The sequence below is a fragment of the Lissotriton vulgaris genome, chromosome 6, assembly GCF_964263255.1.
Source record: "Lissotriton vulgaris chromosome 6, aLisVul1.2, whole genome shotgun sequence".
NCBI lineage: Eukaryota > Metazoa > Chordata > Amphibia > Caudata > Salamandridae > Lissotriton > Lissotriton vulgaris.
In genome coordinates, this window is record NC_141694.1 from 1792436785 (window position 1) to 1792452124 (window position 15340).

At 42.5% G+C, this 15340-nt stretch overlaps 1 protein-coding gene across 2 annotated transcripts in view; it reads right to left on the reverse strand.

The window, feature by feature from the left end:
* LOC147709498 (uncharacterized) overlaps positions 1-15340 on the reverse strand; it is a 56569-nt gene that overhangs the window by 15864 nt on the left and 25365 nt on the right. The gene's annotated exons all lie outside the window — the stretch shown is intronic.

The following is a 15340-nucleotide window of genomic DNA, read 5'->3' on the forward strand; positions in this document are numbered from 1 at the left end:
ATACTCATGCGTCTTGTTCTATAGTAGTTCTCAATGGCTGTCTCTCGATAACTCCATGCTTGGAGCGTATCAGCTGAGGAATGACACATACTTGTATCTACACGATGATGAACATTGTTTCGCTGACAAATGTTTTTGCACAGACTCTAATCAAAATGGTGTAGCAGGGTTTCCGTTCTCCCACAGAACTGTGCATAGAGATCTAGAACCTCAGTGAGTTAGGATGATCCAAAACTCATCTCAGTCTCAGAAATCCCCTTACCTAGCTAGCTAAAGTGTCTCATGAATCATTATGAAATGATCCATGTCTTAGACAAACCAGAACATGATCTTTAGAATACCTCAGGAATCGTGGAACACATGAACACTCTTTCGTTATATAATCATTTCAAACCAAAACTGAGAGTCAAAGAACACACGTGCAAGTTTGAAATATTTATTATTCAATGCAAGGTTCTCAAACGCAGTATCTTGTATAATACCAAAATGCAGATTATAAAAATCAGAGTCAGCAGCATAGTCACTAATCCATAGTAAGCAAAAGGTGATAGCATGTTATAATGCAAAATCTATAGAAATCTATATCACCTATATTTTGCGCACCCTATTTAGCATATTATATTATATCTAAGAAGGTCTCATTCGGGTTTTAGCAGGGCGGCCCCATACCTCTAAATGTCAGTAGGAGTAGATCACATCAACAGCTACCAGCTCTCTTCATGCGCAGCACCAATTGTCTACGTTCATTCCCTGTAACTCTATCTTAACCCGCGTAGAGCCCAAAATGTTGGCATCAACATTATTTGTGTTATGTCTAATGTGGTGCGAGGATCAGGCCTCCCAGCAACCTTGTGTTAGGTTATTCTTAGAGTGTGCAGCTCTCAGTGTGCAGACAGTTGTACCAAGTGTATCAAGCAAAACTGATAGCATAGTAATAACATATTATTCTCAAATAAATCACATCACCGCTTCTAGGGTGAAAGCGACAACAACAAGTAGGTGTCGTGTGCAAAACTGAAGCCGAAGGAAAAATGTCTGTTTAGACATGTAAAACACTCATGCTAACTTAACGCAATATATGTAACGAAGTATCCATATGACACCCCCCCAATGATCCGAGTACCGTCAAACATAAGGGAAAGGCAATACTAAATCAAATACATAAAATGAAAGCAAAGTTCAATAATCTTGAGCTAAAATAAGCTAAAAAATATGTATGAATGAATATGTATGAATGCCTACAGTGGCCTCAAATATAAAAAAAGAAAAACAAAACTTTCAAATCAAAAGTTATCCGCCAGGCCTCCAAAATATGAAATGCAGGACCAGGTCGCATTTATTCAAATGTCCGTAAGAAAAAACAAAGGCACTTATCCGATATCCAAAGTCATGTGCCACATTAACGTCATTCTCAGCGTCCGCATATGATTGAACTCTCCATCATCTGAGCACAGTTCATCCCTCCAATTCAGCAAGGGGAAAGTCATGTTCCATAACAAAGCAATCCTTCCAGGCATCTCACGATTGGACAGTATATGCAAAGTAAGTTGCAACAGCCTCCAGCATGAAATCACTGCCATCATCTGAAAACAGTTCAGCAATCCAATTCAGCAATGGGAAAGAACATACGTGCTCCTCCAGCATCGGATCCTCCTGTAATGTCAGAGGACAACTCGGTGGGTTCACCAGAACGCTGTGTGTCAGAAAGGCATGCGCCGCTGCAGAGATCTCCCATTGACCTAGTACTCCATTTATCGCTGCCAAGGCCATAACTCTTTTGCCAGAACAAATCAGCTCGTGAGCCACTACGGGACGCATTAGCTGATCAAAATCGACGTCAGGAGCAGTCTTCAAGCATAAGCACAAATCAATGGCCCAATCGAACTCGCAGCTCAGGCAGTGAAACACAGGTTGGACACACGTGAAGTCAGTGAACCGAAATGACAATCTATAAGCCGTGCTTAATGCTGCAAGCGGCAATGTTCCATAGTAATTGAGCATCCGATTACGGCACAGTGTCAGGAGGCGTTGAACGGCTTCTTGCGCAGGATGGGCATCCATGTTTTATCGTGGAAGATGCATTAAAGATCTGGTGCACCAGCTCACAGAAATGAAACGGCAAGTCTGTATTTAAAAGTGCCTGCACCTCTGTGCGGGTGTTTGCTATGTGAAGGACATAAGTTTCCCGGGCCGAACTCAGGGTCACTTGTTTTTGAGACAAAAGGGCCCTTATTCTGCTTAAACCATTGAACTTCGCTTTCAAGGTTGGAATCCGTGGCCAGATGGAGGTATCTGAAGACCCATGCGTGGGTGGGTATAGAACATTTTTGCAACACACCACACGCTCTGATACAGTTACCACATAAGCCACACCAATTAATAACCCACAACATACTTCGTTGTTTAAAAGCAAATAACTACCATTAGTCAATAATGTAAATGTGGGAACTACTGCTGGAACTGGCGTGCCTTTTAAAACACATGCTAAATTTGGCCGGTCCTGATTACAAGAACCGTGTAACTGAATGTGCCTGCATATTAATGAATGGTCAGGTGACTGTGTGCATTCCTCACCATTAAGATTCACTTCTTTTCCATCCTTCAGACATCTGTATGTGTATGGTAATGACCATGCCTCATGGAGGAATGCATTGCCTAGTGGTTCATAACGTCCAATAGCAATATACCGCATACAATTAGTAAATTTGTATAAGGGAAATGGTAATGTAATTAATCCATGAATAAGCCATGTAGCAGTAGTGGTTTCAGCAACAGAGAAAGGTAAGGATTCTAGCCTTTCAATATGTAACATTGAAAATGATGCATCACGCATTGAAAGCATGCGTTGCTTATCAGTCAGATTAAAAGGGGCAAAAAGGGACGAAATGTTCAATGAGGTCCAGGGAACTCGACCAGACTTAAGTGTCTGTAGGGTCCATGCAAACTGCATCACAGAGCGTAACTGATTCTGACCATGGTATAACGTGGACACTTCATCATGCACAATATCAACAACAGAAGAAACAATATTATCCAACGTGTAAATCCTGGAAGAAAGCATGTTAATACTGTTATCGACCACCGCAAGCACTTTTTCCAAATTTGCTTGATCAATAGCTCTCAGGCGTTTAGCTGCCTCAATCTGTGAAAATTTCCAAATTTCATTGTAAACAGCATAAAGCCATCGCTTAGACCTACCCTTAGCCGGGCCTTTTATAAAATCATTCAGCTCTATATTCTCATTCAACTGGGACAGGTGTAGTTTAACCGCAGCCAAAGTGGAATGTTGTAACCAGTTCTGACACAATTTGCCCACTGAATAAGTAGTAACAGTGTGACCTGTTTCAAAACGGGGATCTGGCCTGATGTGTGTAAAACCTTCAGACAAACCCAAAAAACGACGTTGGCAAGAGTCAGAGCTTCTTTGCCACAAAAGCCACCCCTCCGGATCAAAACTGGAAATATTAAAGGAGGAATTGTGCAAGAGTGCTTGTATCTCACTGATGGACAATGTAGTGAAATTATTCCAACCTGAATAGTCCTCCAAATCAGGGATAGTTGGTGCATTCAATTTTTTAGATGTAGCCAATCCAAAGCATGTTGTTTGGGAAATTGTAGAATTTAAAAACAACATGTGATTCGGGATGAGACATGCACGATGCAAAGCCTCAGTGCCTTGTACCTGCCAATCTTTGGTACCCCAAACCGATTTAAGGTCAATAACCTCCTTCCATAACTCATAGCCATCTATAGCTAACCTGTCTAGAAAGGACTTCGAATACAATAATTTTGTATCGGTAAGTCTAACTTTGGACATGAATTTCTGTGTCACTTTAAAATAAAATGACTCAGGATGTGATTGATTAAAGTCTGTGAAATAAGAGTATTTACCCAGAAATGTACTAGAGCTCCCTTGTAGAGGAGCAGGGCAATGTTCCCACTGTGTATAATTCACTGGAACCCTCCTGGAACTTGTTTTATGTAAGAAATGATTCCCATAATGTTGAAAACAAAACAAATCACCATAATTGACAGAATCTAAGTACAAATCCTCGGCATCAAAGGCCGCATAATATTTTAAATCAGAGAACAATGCTTCCACGGCCTGAAGATCCCAATCATCAGAACGAATATTTTGTTTAATCACATCCCCCATGTTTACTCTAAGCACATTAGGAACATTAATAACTTCTGTGGGGCCATGTATCTGAAACCTAACCGCATCCCACACAATCCCATCAAGGACAGGCCAAGCAGTAATCTCTACTGTATTCAAGTCTCGTTTCAGTCTGTGTGCAGAATGTGAGGAGGAAAGAGGGGCCAATGTTCCATTAAGGTACCGAATTCCTGTTCTTTCTTTCACATAATGGCCATCGATCAAGCGGAAAAAATAAAACACAAAACCAATTGACATAAAAAGATAAAATGAAAATAGTATCAGCCAAACATATGTCCAAGGTGGTATTAAAAAATGTTTTTTAAATAACGTGGTATATTTTGCAAAAGCCGATGGTTTCTTTGAAAGTTCCGAATCAGAGTCAAAAGAGAATCTGGACTGGTTAGCCAAACGAGCTTGTAAATCAGACATAGATAAATCAGCAGGATCTGCATAGGTCAGCTCATCAATGTTAGTAGCAGGAATAGTATTTAATAAAGGACTGGAAATAGCAGGCATCTCGAGTGACACCTCCTGTTCTGTACCAGATGTAATAGCCAGCACAGAATGCCTCACCATGGAAGGACAGGATACAGCCGGTGTCATGCTATGAAGAATCGGCCACCCTGTGTGCCTTGACATTGTCAATAGAAATAAATCTTTTTTCTTTACGACCTGGAAGTGGTGGTAATATGACTGTTCTTGTGGCCTTCACTCCAAGAACCCGAACCGGTGCTCGATATGAGGGACCATACTCTTTCTTGTTATCGATCTTCTCACGAACCAGTTCTCCAACTTGGGGTAGCCAGCCAACTACCGGGATCTGCAACGCATCATCCGACGTGGAGGGCAAGTGTTCCTTAGCAAGACTGTCTCTGGTCTTTTGTAGATCCTGTAAAACATTGCAATGTTCATCTACGTCAAAGGCCGCGGCCTGGGCCTGGCAGTCTAAACCATCGAGGTCAGGGACGTACATCTTGATACCAAAGAGCATTTCGTATGGGGTCCGCCCACCCAGAGACCTTCTAGGGAGATTATTAAGCGCACGCTGCACCTCATTGAGGTGGCCCAGCCAGTTTCTACCAGTGCCTATAACTCGGGCTGTCAAAGATTGCTTTAAGTCGCGGTTCATTCGTTCTACTACACTATTGCCCTCAGGCCTGTAGGGACTTGAAAACTTGACTTGAACTCCCAACGAAACCATAGCATCCTTGTACGCCTTAGAGGCGAAAGCCGGACCCTGGTCCGAATGGAAAGTACCACAGGCAAAAATTCCCACAAAGACACGCAAATCCTTAATGACAGTCCGCGAATCAGCGCTTCGATGTGGCCATACCCATACAAAGCGTGTGCATGAGTCAACTGCTACTAAGATGTATTTAAACGCAGTATCAGAAGAAAAAGGACCGCAGTGATCCAAATAAACGCAACCAAGCGGTTTATTAGAGATGTACAACTGTGTCTGAGGCGGACGCGCAGCAGTAGAAGGCTTAATCTGCTGGCATATGTCACACATAAGGACATAATCGCGCGTCTGTTTATACAGTCCCCGCCACCAGAACCTTTGTTGTAGCTGAGTTACAGTGGCTGAGACGCCCGCATGCGCAGACGCCACACCTTCATGAGCCGCTGTAATCAGAGAAGCCCTGCGATCCGAGTTGGGAACTAGACGTTCGCCAACTTCAGGAATTTTCACATAAGGAACCTTATCGGGACTTAAGTGGTATGTGTACTTCGAAGGGAACCCCGCAGGATATTTACCTCCCTTCTCCGTGGCAGCAACAGCCGCCAAGATGTCATCATCTATCTTGCTTTTGGACCTTGTGACTGCTGCAACTAAGTATTTTGATACCGCAGACTTCGCTGCCTCATCAGCAAGCGAATTTCCAACAGCGTGGACCCCCACGCGCTGATGGCCGAGAGTATGAATCACAAACACGAGCGGCAGTTTGTCATTAAGTTCCGCCACTCGGACCCAGATCATTTTATGTTTTATTGTGCTACCTTTGGAATCACGAAAATCATTCTGAATCCAAAAGAACAAGTTCTCATTGTAAGACTGGACACAGTAGTAATAATCACTTACGATTAAAGTCGTCACACTAGGATCAGCGTACTCCAATGCGAGCATTAGAGCACGAAGCTCTGCTAATTGTGCGGTGCAGTCCCCTAGTGTTTGCGTGTGCACGACACTGGACTTGAACTCATCGTTCACCATGGCACCGACCACAATGGCGCAAGCGGAAACGTAGGCATGTTTAGAGCCATGCGCAACCTGCGCCGAACCATCAGTGTAAAGGATACAATGGAAATCCTCCAACGGCCGCATCGCTAAAGGAGCCGGATGAACAAATTCATACTGTAAATACTCCTGCGACCGTAAAGCGGCGTCAAAAATAAACGTGACATCCTGGGATGTCAAGGATGTAGCCCACTGAATCCACCGAGGGTGCAAAGCTTTAGAATTTGGTACACTGGCTTTCGTGACTGCCTCCAAGGCAGGACACGGGGTAACAACCAACATGCGCTTTCCCTGCGACAGGGCACGTTCCTTAAGAATTGCCATCTGCACAGCCGTTAAAACTTTCTCCACAGTGGAAAAACGCAGTTCAGCCGAAGTGTACAAGTGTGACTTGTAAGCAATAGGTACTGTATCTCCTTCATTAAAAGTCAGGTACGTGAAACCCACCGCCCCAGGGATAATTCTTATCACCAGGTTGGTCTGGTTATCACGAGTCTGTAAGTAGTCAGAAGCGAGCAAATCAGCCTGCAAAGACTGCAGAATGGCTGAATGCTCAGGCAGCCAGCATGATTTGGAAAAAGATGGTTGTATCAAGGCATACAAAGGCTTGATACGCTGGGCATATTCCGGAATGTATGTCCTCCCGAAATTTAAAAAACCCAGCAAAGACTGTAATTTTTTCAGCGTTGTCGGAGAGCGCAACTGCGCGCACTTCTCCAGAAAGTGAGGAGCCAACCCCTTTCCTTCGTGGTTAAGTTCCTAACCCAGAAACAACACTGTGTACTCCGCAATGTGTGATTTTGCAAAGTTAAACTTGTAACCCATGTCTGCAAAGTTACAAATTATGCTGTTTACTCGACACAGATGCTCCCGAAGTTCGTCGTCTGTGAGATAAATGTCATCCACATAAGAACAAGCAACTGGATCGAAGCTCTCCAAAAGAGAGACAATGCGGGCGGAAAACACTCCAGGACTATTCTTATAGCCCATTGGGAGTCGTTTAAACATTTTTTGTACACCGCCGCACGTAAAACTGGTCCATTGGGAACTTAGACCATCTAATCTGTGTGCATAAAAACCATTTGAAATGTCAAGCGTGGTTTTGAACCGTTTACGCTCAAGACTATTCACTAGGGCAGAGCCGTGAGTATTCTGTACTGCACAGTTACGGCAATGCGAGTTCAAATGCCGGTAATCCAAAACCAGACGATATGAGCCGTCCGGCTTGTTCACAGTAAAAAGGGGATTATTCATTGGTGACACACACGTTTCAATTACACCTTGATATTCCAATTGTTCAAGGATAGCCGCGACAGAAGCTTTAGCTTCACGCCGTATGGGATACTGAGGTTGTGGCTGCGGCTGTGCCCGTAAAGGAATCTCATGGCTAGGAGATAATTTATCCCAGCCACACTGATTTCGGTACACAGCCGGCGCAAGCGCCAGAGCCCACTCTTCTGCAAAATGCAGCGCTTCCACTCTCGATACAGTGTGCGCGAAACTGGGGAGGATCACCTCCTCCCCTCGCGGAGCTGCGAGAACAAAAGGTGGGGGCCAGTCAGCCTCCGAAAGTAAAATGTCATACGTAGACGAAAGATTTTCCCAAAATACCCCTTTTACAGTTTGCTGCATGTCACCTTCTATTAACAGGACAATTTCAAAAAGTCGTTCAGGGGGAGCAACATGTGTATCAGCTGTTTCAATCACAACGTAAGTGTCAGTCGCTGTCACCTTCAACAGTGGACGGAGGGCCTCTCTCACTATGGTAATCTCCGCCGCGCTGTCCAGCAAGGTCAGAGCCCACGTCAGATTCCGAAGCCGCGTTCTCACTATCTGGGGCATATCGATGCGCCGTTAAGGCTGCGACCTTCTTCTTGGCAAACTGCGGTCGCTTTGGCGTAGAGTCGTCCCGCTGATCCCCTTCACCTCGCGGGCGGGGCTGACCACGTCCTTGCTGGCCACCCCTGCCCCTGCCGCCCCCTCCACCACCGGTTGACGGAGCCGATGAGTCCTGAAAGGAACGAGGAGAGCGTTGGTCAGAAGCCTGAAATCTTTCAGGTGATTTAATCGTCGCGCGATCGCGCAAATCATAAACCCTATCCGACTGCGCAGGCAGCGTGGGCGTAGGACTAGAAACCTGTGTCTGCTGTTGTTGTTGTTGTTGCTTACCCTGATTCTGTTTTTTCGGCCAATTTTGTTTCTTGGACTTGGGTTGTACACCCGTTTCCGAAGACTGTCCCTGGGGCTGTTTCTTCTCCTTTTCAGAAAAAGCCTTTACACCCTTAGAGGTGCGGCCAACCATTTTATAAGCCGCCACTATAATACTTGCTAACTGACGGGGTTTATCGGCATCGGGAACTAACGCCAGAGCATTGGCTACCTGAAAGTTCACTGCATCCCCCTTGACATTCGCAAGGATGAGTTTGCAAACCACATCAAAGGAGCCACTCAGACGCATACCCAATTCAACCGCCGACTCCGGTCCGTGATCATCTTGAACACGTTTAAGGACCACAGACAGGTTGGACACAGTCGGGGTGCCATAGCACCTCGAATATACCGCTGCAAAAGTCTTACCCCATGTCTCACAGTCAACAAGTTCAGGGGCTAAATCCTTCGGTAAACTGAGCGTTAGAATCCGGTGTTTCTCACCAGGAGTCGTATTAGGAAACACAGCCTCCAGCTGGTCGAATTTCTCGGCAAGCCAGAAAGGAAAATCATCCTTATCCTGGGGCTTCTTGCCCATAACGGAATTCACCATGACAGGACTGATTTTCAAACCAGACTGTTCCGCTCGAAGCTGCGCACCTGCGGGGGCAGCGCCATGAACATTACGACCAATGTAATGAACAAGCGCCCTAATCACTTCATGAAGACGCCGCAGGTCAGCCACATTACAAGTGGCGCGATTAGGATGAGGAGTAAATCCACCCAAAGCGGGCCAATTTGTGCCCGGAATGGACAAAGGACCTAACCTCGGACTGGTTAAAGAATGGGGTAGGGCGCCACCAAACCAAACTCCGTGCTGCCAAACATCTATAGGTACTTCTAGTGCCCTATCCGGAGCATAAGCCACCGGTACAGCCGAGGCAGTGTATTAATGGAACACACCAGAATTAGCGTCCACTGCAGGAAATGTCACCCATGAATAAAACAATTCGTACGGGTACGCATGTTCCGCACTCACCACTAGAACCACAGCTAAGCCATCCACAGGGACATTATATGCCCGCAAGTGGTCACGAACCGCGATGCGGCTATGCTGCGGTATGTCCACGGCCATGTTAGCACAGGAAGATAAAAAGACAAAGAACACTTTGTAGCACAACTGGGTAGTAATTCAAAGAAACCGTTTTAGAAGAATTCAAGCTTGAAAAGACCTATTTTAAAAATAGGTAGGTTTTTCCGACACCACCGTTTACCGGAAACGGGAATGAAGGTGTTAAGGTTTGAATGATATACTACTCGAGTGTCATGATATAAGGCCAACAACGTACGGGCGCCATGTAGCAGGGTTTCCGTTCTCCCACAGAACTGTGCATAGAGATCTAGAACCTCAGTGAGTTAGGATGATCCAAAACTCATCTCAGTCTCAGAAATCCCCTTACCTAGCTAGCTACAGTGTCTCATGAATCATTATGAAATGATCCATGTCTTAGACAAACCAGAACATGATCTTTAGAATACCTCAGGAATCGTGGAACACATGAACACTCTTTCGTTATATAATCATTTCAAACCAAAACTGAGAGTCAAAGAACACACGTGCAAGTTTGAAATATTTATTATTCAATGCAAGGTTCTCAAACGCAGTATCTTGTATAATACCAAAATGCAGATTATAAAAATCAGAGTCAGCAGCATAGTCACTAATCCATAGTAAGCAAAAGGTGATAGCATGTTATAATGCAAAATCTATAGAAATCTATATCACCTATATCTTGCGCACCCTATTTAGCATATTATATTATATCTAAGAAGGTCTCATTCGGGTTTTAGCAGGGCGGCCCCATACCTCTAAATGTCAGTAGGAGTAGATCACATCAACAGCTACCAGCTCTCTTCATGCGCAGCACCAAGTGTCTACGTTCATTCCCTGTAACTCTATCTTAAACCCGCGTAGAGCCCAAAATGTTGGCATCAACATTATTTGTGTTATGTCTAATGTGGTGCGAGGATCAGGCCTCCCAGCAACCTTGTGTTAGGTTATTCTTAGAGTGTGCAGCTCTCAGTGTGCAGACGGTTGTACCAAGTGTATCAAGCAAAACTGATAGCATAGTAATAACATATTATTCTCAAATAAATCACATCACCGCTTCTAGGATGAAAGCGACAACAACAAGTAGGTGTCGTGTGCAAAACTGAAGCCGAAGGAAAAATGTCTGTTTAGACATGTAAAACACTCATGCTAACTTAACGCAATATATGTAACGAAGTATCCATATGACAATGGCTTTTCTTTCTGATCGTTTTGAAAACCTGTATGCACTGAACTAGTCATTGCAAGGCAATAATACTAACATCTTGCAACTCTCAGCCAAAGTTTCAGGCTCTAAGAAGAAAGTGATCCTTTTGAAAAACAGTGTAAGCAAAGGTGACTAAAAATGTTTTCCTTCATTGGACCAGTCTCTGCAAAACAATGAGATGGCGCTATAAGTGGAACTGAAAACAGTTTTTGTTCTGTATTTGTTACACCTGCATCTTTACCTTGATAAATATTTTCGAGAGGATGAAGTGGAGCCAATATAATGGGTGAGACATCTCTTCAATGCTGAGATACCTCAGCATTTCAACAAAGAGGAAGCAGAACAGCTCATTGACATTTCAAGTGGCTCATCGTTGAAAGTAAGGTGCCAGTCTCAGTCACTGCCAAACTGAAGATGAATACCCAGTGATAAGCAAGAGAGCCCTGGATGTTTTGATCCGGTTTGCGACTTCAAACCTTTGCGAACTGGTTTCTCAGCAGTTGCTGTGATATCAAAATATAGGGCGAAAATTAACCTTGAAATAGAAATGTGTGTTGTGATCTAAAAAATAATGCAAATATTTGATGAGGTATGTAAGGAAAAACAAGCACATCCATCTCACTAGGATGTTTTAAATAAATGTAGGTCTTGTGTACTTTTTTTAAAATTCAGACTCCATTTTTTTCTCTTGCTAATTAAAAAACATTTTCTACAGACTTTTTTTATGTTTAGTTGTGTAATTAATCTTACATGTGTTAAAAAGGGTTGTCAAGTCACTGAAACATTTTTGGCAAACAATATTGTATTGTTTCTGACTAAATCAATTAAACATTTTTTACTATACAACTGTTTTATTGTGTTACATCTATGATAGAATACCTTAAATCAGCTTCATCCCAATTATTTTCTGGGAGAAAAATGGAAGTACTCCCGAACCGGGGCTTACATCCCCCCACCCGCCAAAATAAGTAACATAATGGGGAGCCGCAGCCAACAGGCCAAGAGAGCCGCGTGTCTAACACGTTTGAGAACCACTACACTAGTGCATTGTAATATTGTTATATATTATTGCATACTGCAGTATTATCTGCATATCATAGTTTGTACATTTAGTGGTGCACAAATGAATCCATGCAATTTGATTCTCCATCAAAGTTATTATAGCAATAGGTTGAACCACTAAGACTATTGGACCAAATGGAAGGAGGTATTTGTGACATATCAGAATGCAACACAAGGTGACAAGGTAGATTGAGGTAAAAACATACTTTTACATTGTTTAGGTTCGTATGAGCAGGAGGTATTCTGGACTTTTCTTCCCATTGTGCCAGGTGGCGGTCAAGGTGAACTAAATGCATTTGATGAAACCATGAGGAGTATGGAAACAAGATTCATGTCAAATACCAGAATAGCTTTAGAAAGATACAAATTTTACATCTGTGTTCAAAGAGAGGGCAAATCCTTTGATACAGTCCTATCGAGTTTGGGCGCTCTATCTATCTGCAATTTTGAAATCATGTCAGATGAGATGAAAAGGTATCACACTATCATCAATTTAAGAAGAATAACAACCAAGAACAAGTTTGAGTGCAAGGAGATCCTATTCTTAAGGAAAATATTATTGGTTTTTGCCCATCACGGCCATCCAGGTATGTCAATGAAAAAACTACTGAGGATTTGTTTTGGGTGGCCTGAAAGCGATGGGTTAGAGAATGTGAAGAGTACTATAACAACAACAGATCCATTACTAAGGATTAAAGGGCACCCCTTACATCTGTCTTGTGGCCTGAACACCCCTGGCAGAATTTAGCTTTGGATATTTGGAGGCCATTTTATCAGTTGCAGTCAGTTTGGAGATTTTCATTAGTAGCTATTAATTATCAATCAAGATGGCCAGGTGTCACATTTGTTGAGGGTTTTTGTGTCAAATAGGTTCCCATTGCACTGTACAGCCCCCAATCCAATGAATAGGGGGAGAGGTTCAACTTTATCATCAAAGACAATGTTGAATGGGCATTGTGAAAGTGCCTAGCCTGGAAAGAGAATAGAAGGGAGAAAATGAGGACACACCACATTATGCCACACAGTACCACGGCAGAATATCCATTTGAACCATTGAAGGGAAGGGAGCTTTTCTCTATGATATGTCACTGGTGGTTTAAAATGAGAATTACAAGTAGAAATGTGCTTGGTGTTTCGAATACCTTGCTTAAAAAAAATGCCATACACATGGAAATTAAATAGTTAGCTATCAAGTCTTGTTGTGACAGAAAGGACAGTATGTGGGCGAATGATGTGAAGGTGGGTGATAGTGTCCACATATTTAAACCTGGTCATGTACAAAAAAGAGATTATATGTATGGCAGCCCAGCAAATTGGTCAAAATCAATATGAACAGTGTGGTGTCTCAAGATGGTAAAGTGTGGAGTGTGACTAGGGTGGCAAAGTGTCATTTGGAGGAAGATAGCTTGCGGTTACCATCTTATGAATTAGGGGACTTAATTGTTGATTCTAGATGTTTGATTGCCATTCCTATTCAGGATAATTAGGTGTGCAATAACAACACAGTGAGACCTGATTAATCAAATTCAGTCTTTAGTAATGTAAGAGATCTGTGTGTTCCATTACAATTCTGCTACTTATTCTATTGTTTATTGTGTTAAGCTCACTGGAAGAATTAGAACTCAACCACATAGGTTGAAAGACTACATTTAATTGTTAATTTTTGAAAGGAAGAAATGTGTTACACTTATTTTTCTTTAATATTATATTGCTAAAATCTTTTCTCCATTACTAGCCAGGCTCGTACTTCGTATCTGTGCCTCTTGTCAAGCTCAAGAAATCTGTATGTGTCACGCTCTTTAAATTTTTCAATTGATTATCAGTGCATCTCTTTAAAAGGCCTTTTATTTGTGTCAGTTCTGGTTGCTGTGTCTACTTTGCATAGAAATAATGCTCCTGCTCATCTACTGCTGTGTGCTGCCTCCTCAATCAAAAACAAAGTATGCAATACTTGACTCTGCTCTAAAGAGGCAAGAGTAATTTGAAAGTGTTCAACAGATCAATTAGACACCTTTTTTCCATTATATGGGGATCTCCAAGGTCATTATAAACAAAGTACAGATTGAAGCATCACCCCCATACATGAGTAAGTTGTGCCAGAAGTAATTAGGTAGTCAAATGTTGAGTTACGGGTACGATGTACCTACAAGAAGGTAATGGAGACTCTAGACAGTGTGTTTAGATGAGAAAAGATCCCAGGAGGGTTAATCATATATCTTGACAAATAAATTATTTTCTTTTGAGATTAAACTTCAGAAAAGGGTCACACAGCATTGACCTAAGCATGAATGGGCCAGTGAAAGTAACAATCAGGATGGTCAAAACAAGCAGTCAATTGATTTTTTTTAGAAGACTCTCCAGGAGAGATGTGTGTGATCCTTCACTCCAAGGCGGTGTGTGGCCATAATAAGAGGTAATTAATCAAGAACCATACTGAATGTTGATTGGCTGGAACTGGATGGGGAAATGTAGATTGATTTGTATATGGCCCACAAAAGTGCTCTATAAAGGCCAAATTACAAAGTATAAACGCAGCAGTGAAATTAGGGATGCAATTATGAAGAAGGTTGGTAAACCAATACCCCTATTGAATCTATCAACAAACAATACAGTAGCAAGTGGGACACTAACAGATGCCCCTGACATTTTGTATACAGGCAAAGAAGGTACTTAAAAAAGATCCTTAACAATGCTTATAGAGCAGAACTAGGATATCCATTACTGCGCGAGATAGAAAAATAGATCTCGAAATTCTGTATACATCTCATTAAATACAACTAGGTTTTCTGCTTTCAAGACCCCAAGGATCAACAAAACAAAAATAGTAATACGGCTGCGAGATAAAATCTTCCTATAACAGACAAGAAGGAGCTCACTACCTTAAAAACATAGTGAATGACAGAAACATCCTAACTAAACCATTGAAACAAGGTGAACAACATATATAATCCACTGGGACACAGGTACAGACAAAATACAAAACAAATTAGCAAATACTATGGGACAGGAATTATACCATAGCAAAATAGGTGTTCTCCTGAAAGGAGCTTCATACTACAGACAACTAATTTCCTCATACAGAATCAGCCGTTCAGGCAAGCCCAGAACTATTATGCCAAACAATGTTGCCTAGGCAAGGCAGAAAATGAGGTACACGTCTTCAAGCACTGCTATAAGTAGGATTAAAGAATAAAATACAACTATTCAGAAATCCCACATAGGACAACTGTTTTACCAAGATTTATGGAACAACACGAGATGTGTATTCTACAAGCTGAAAACCCACAGCTGGCAGTTAAGACACCAAGATATGGGTCAGCAATTAACACAAGAAGATGCCTAAAAGCCAAGTTCACAACTCTTAAAGGAATCAAGATGTTGGTGCAAAACTCAGTTGCTTCTCAAAACCGCACC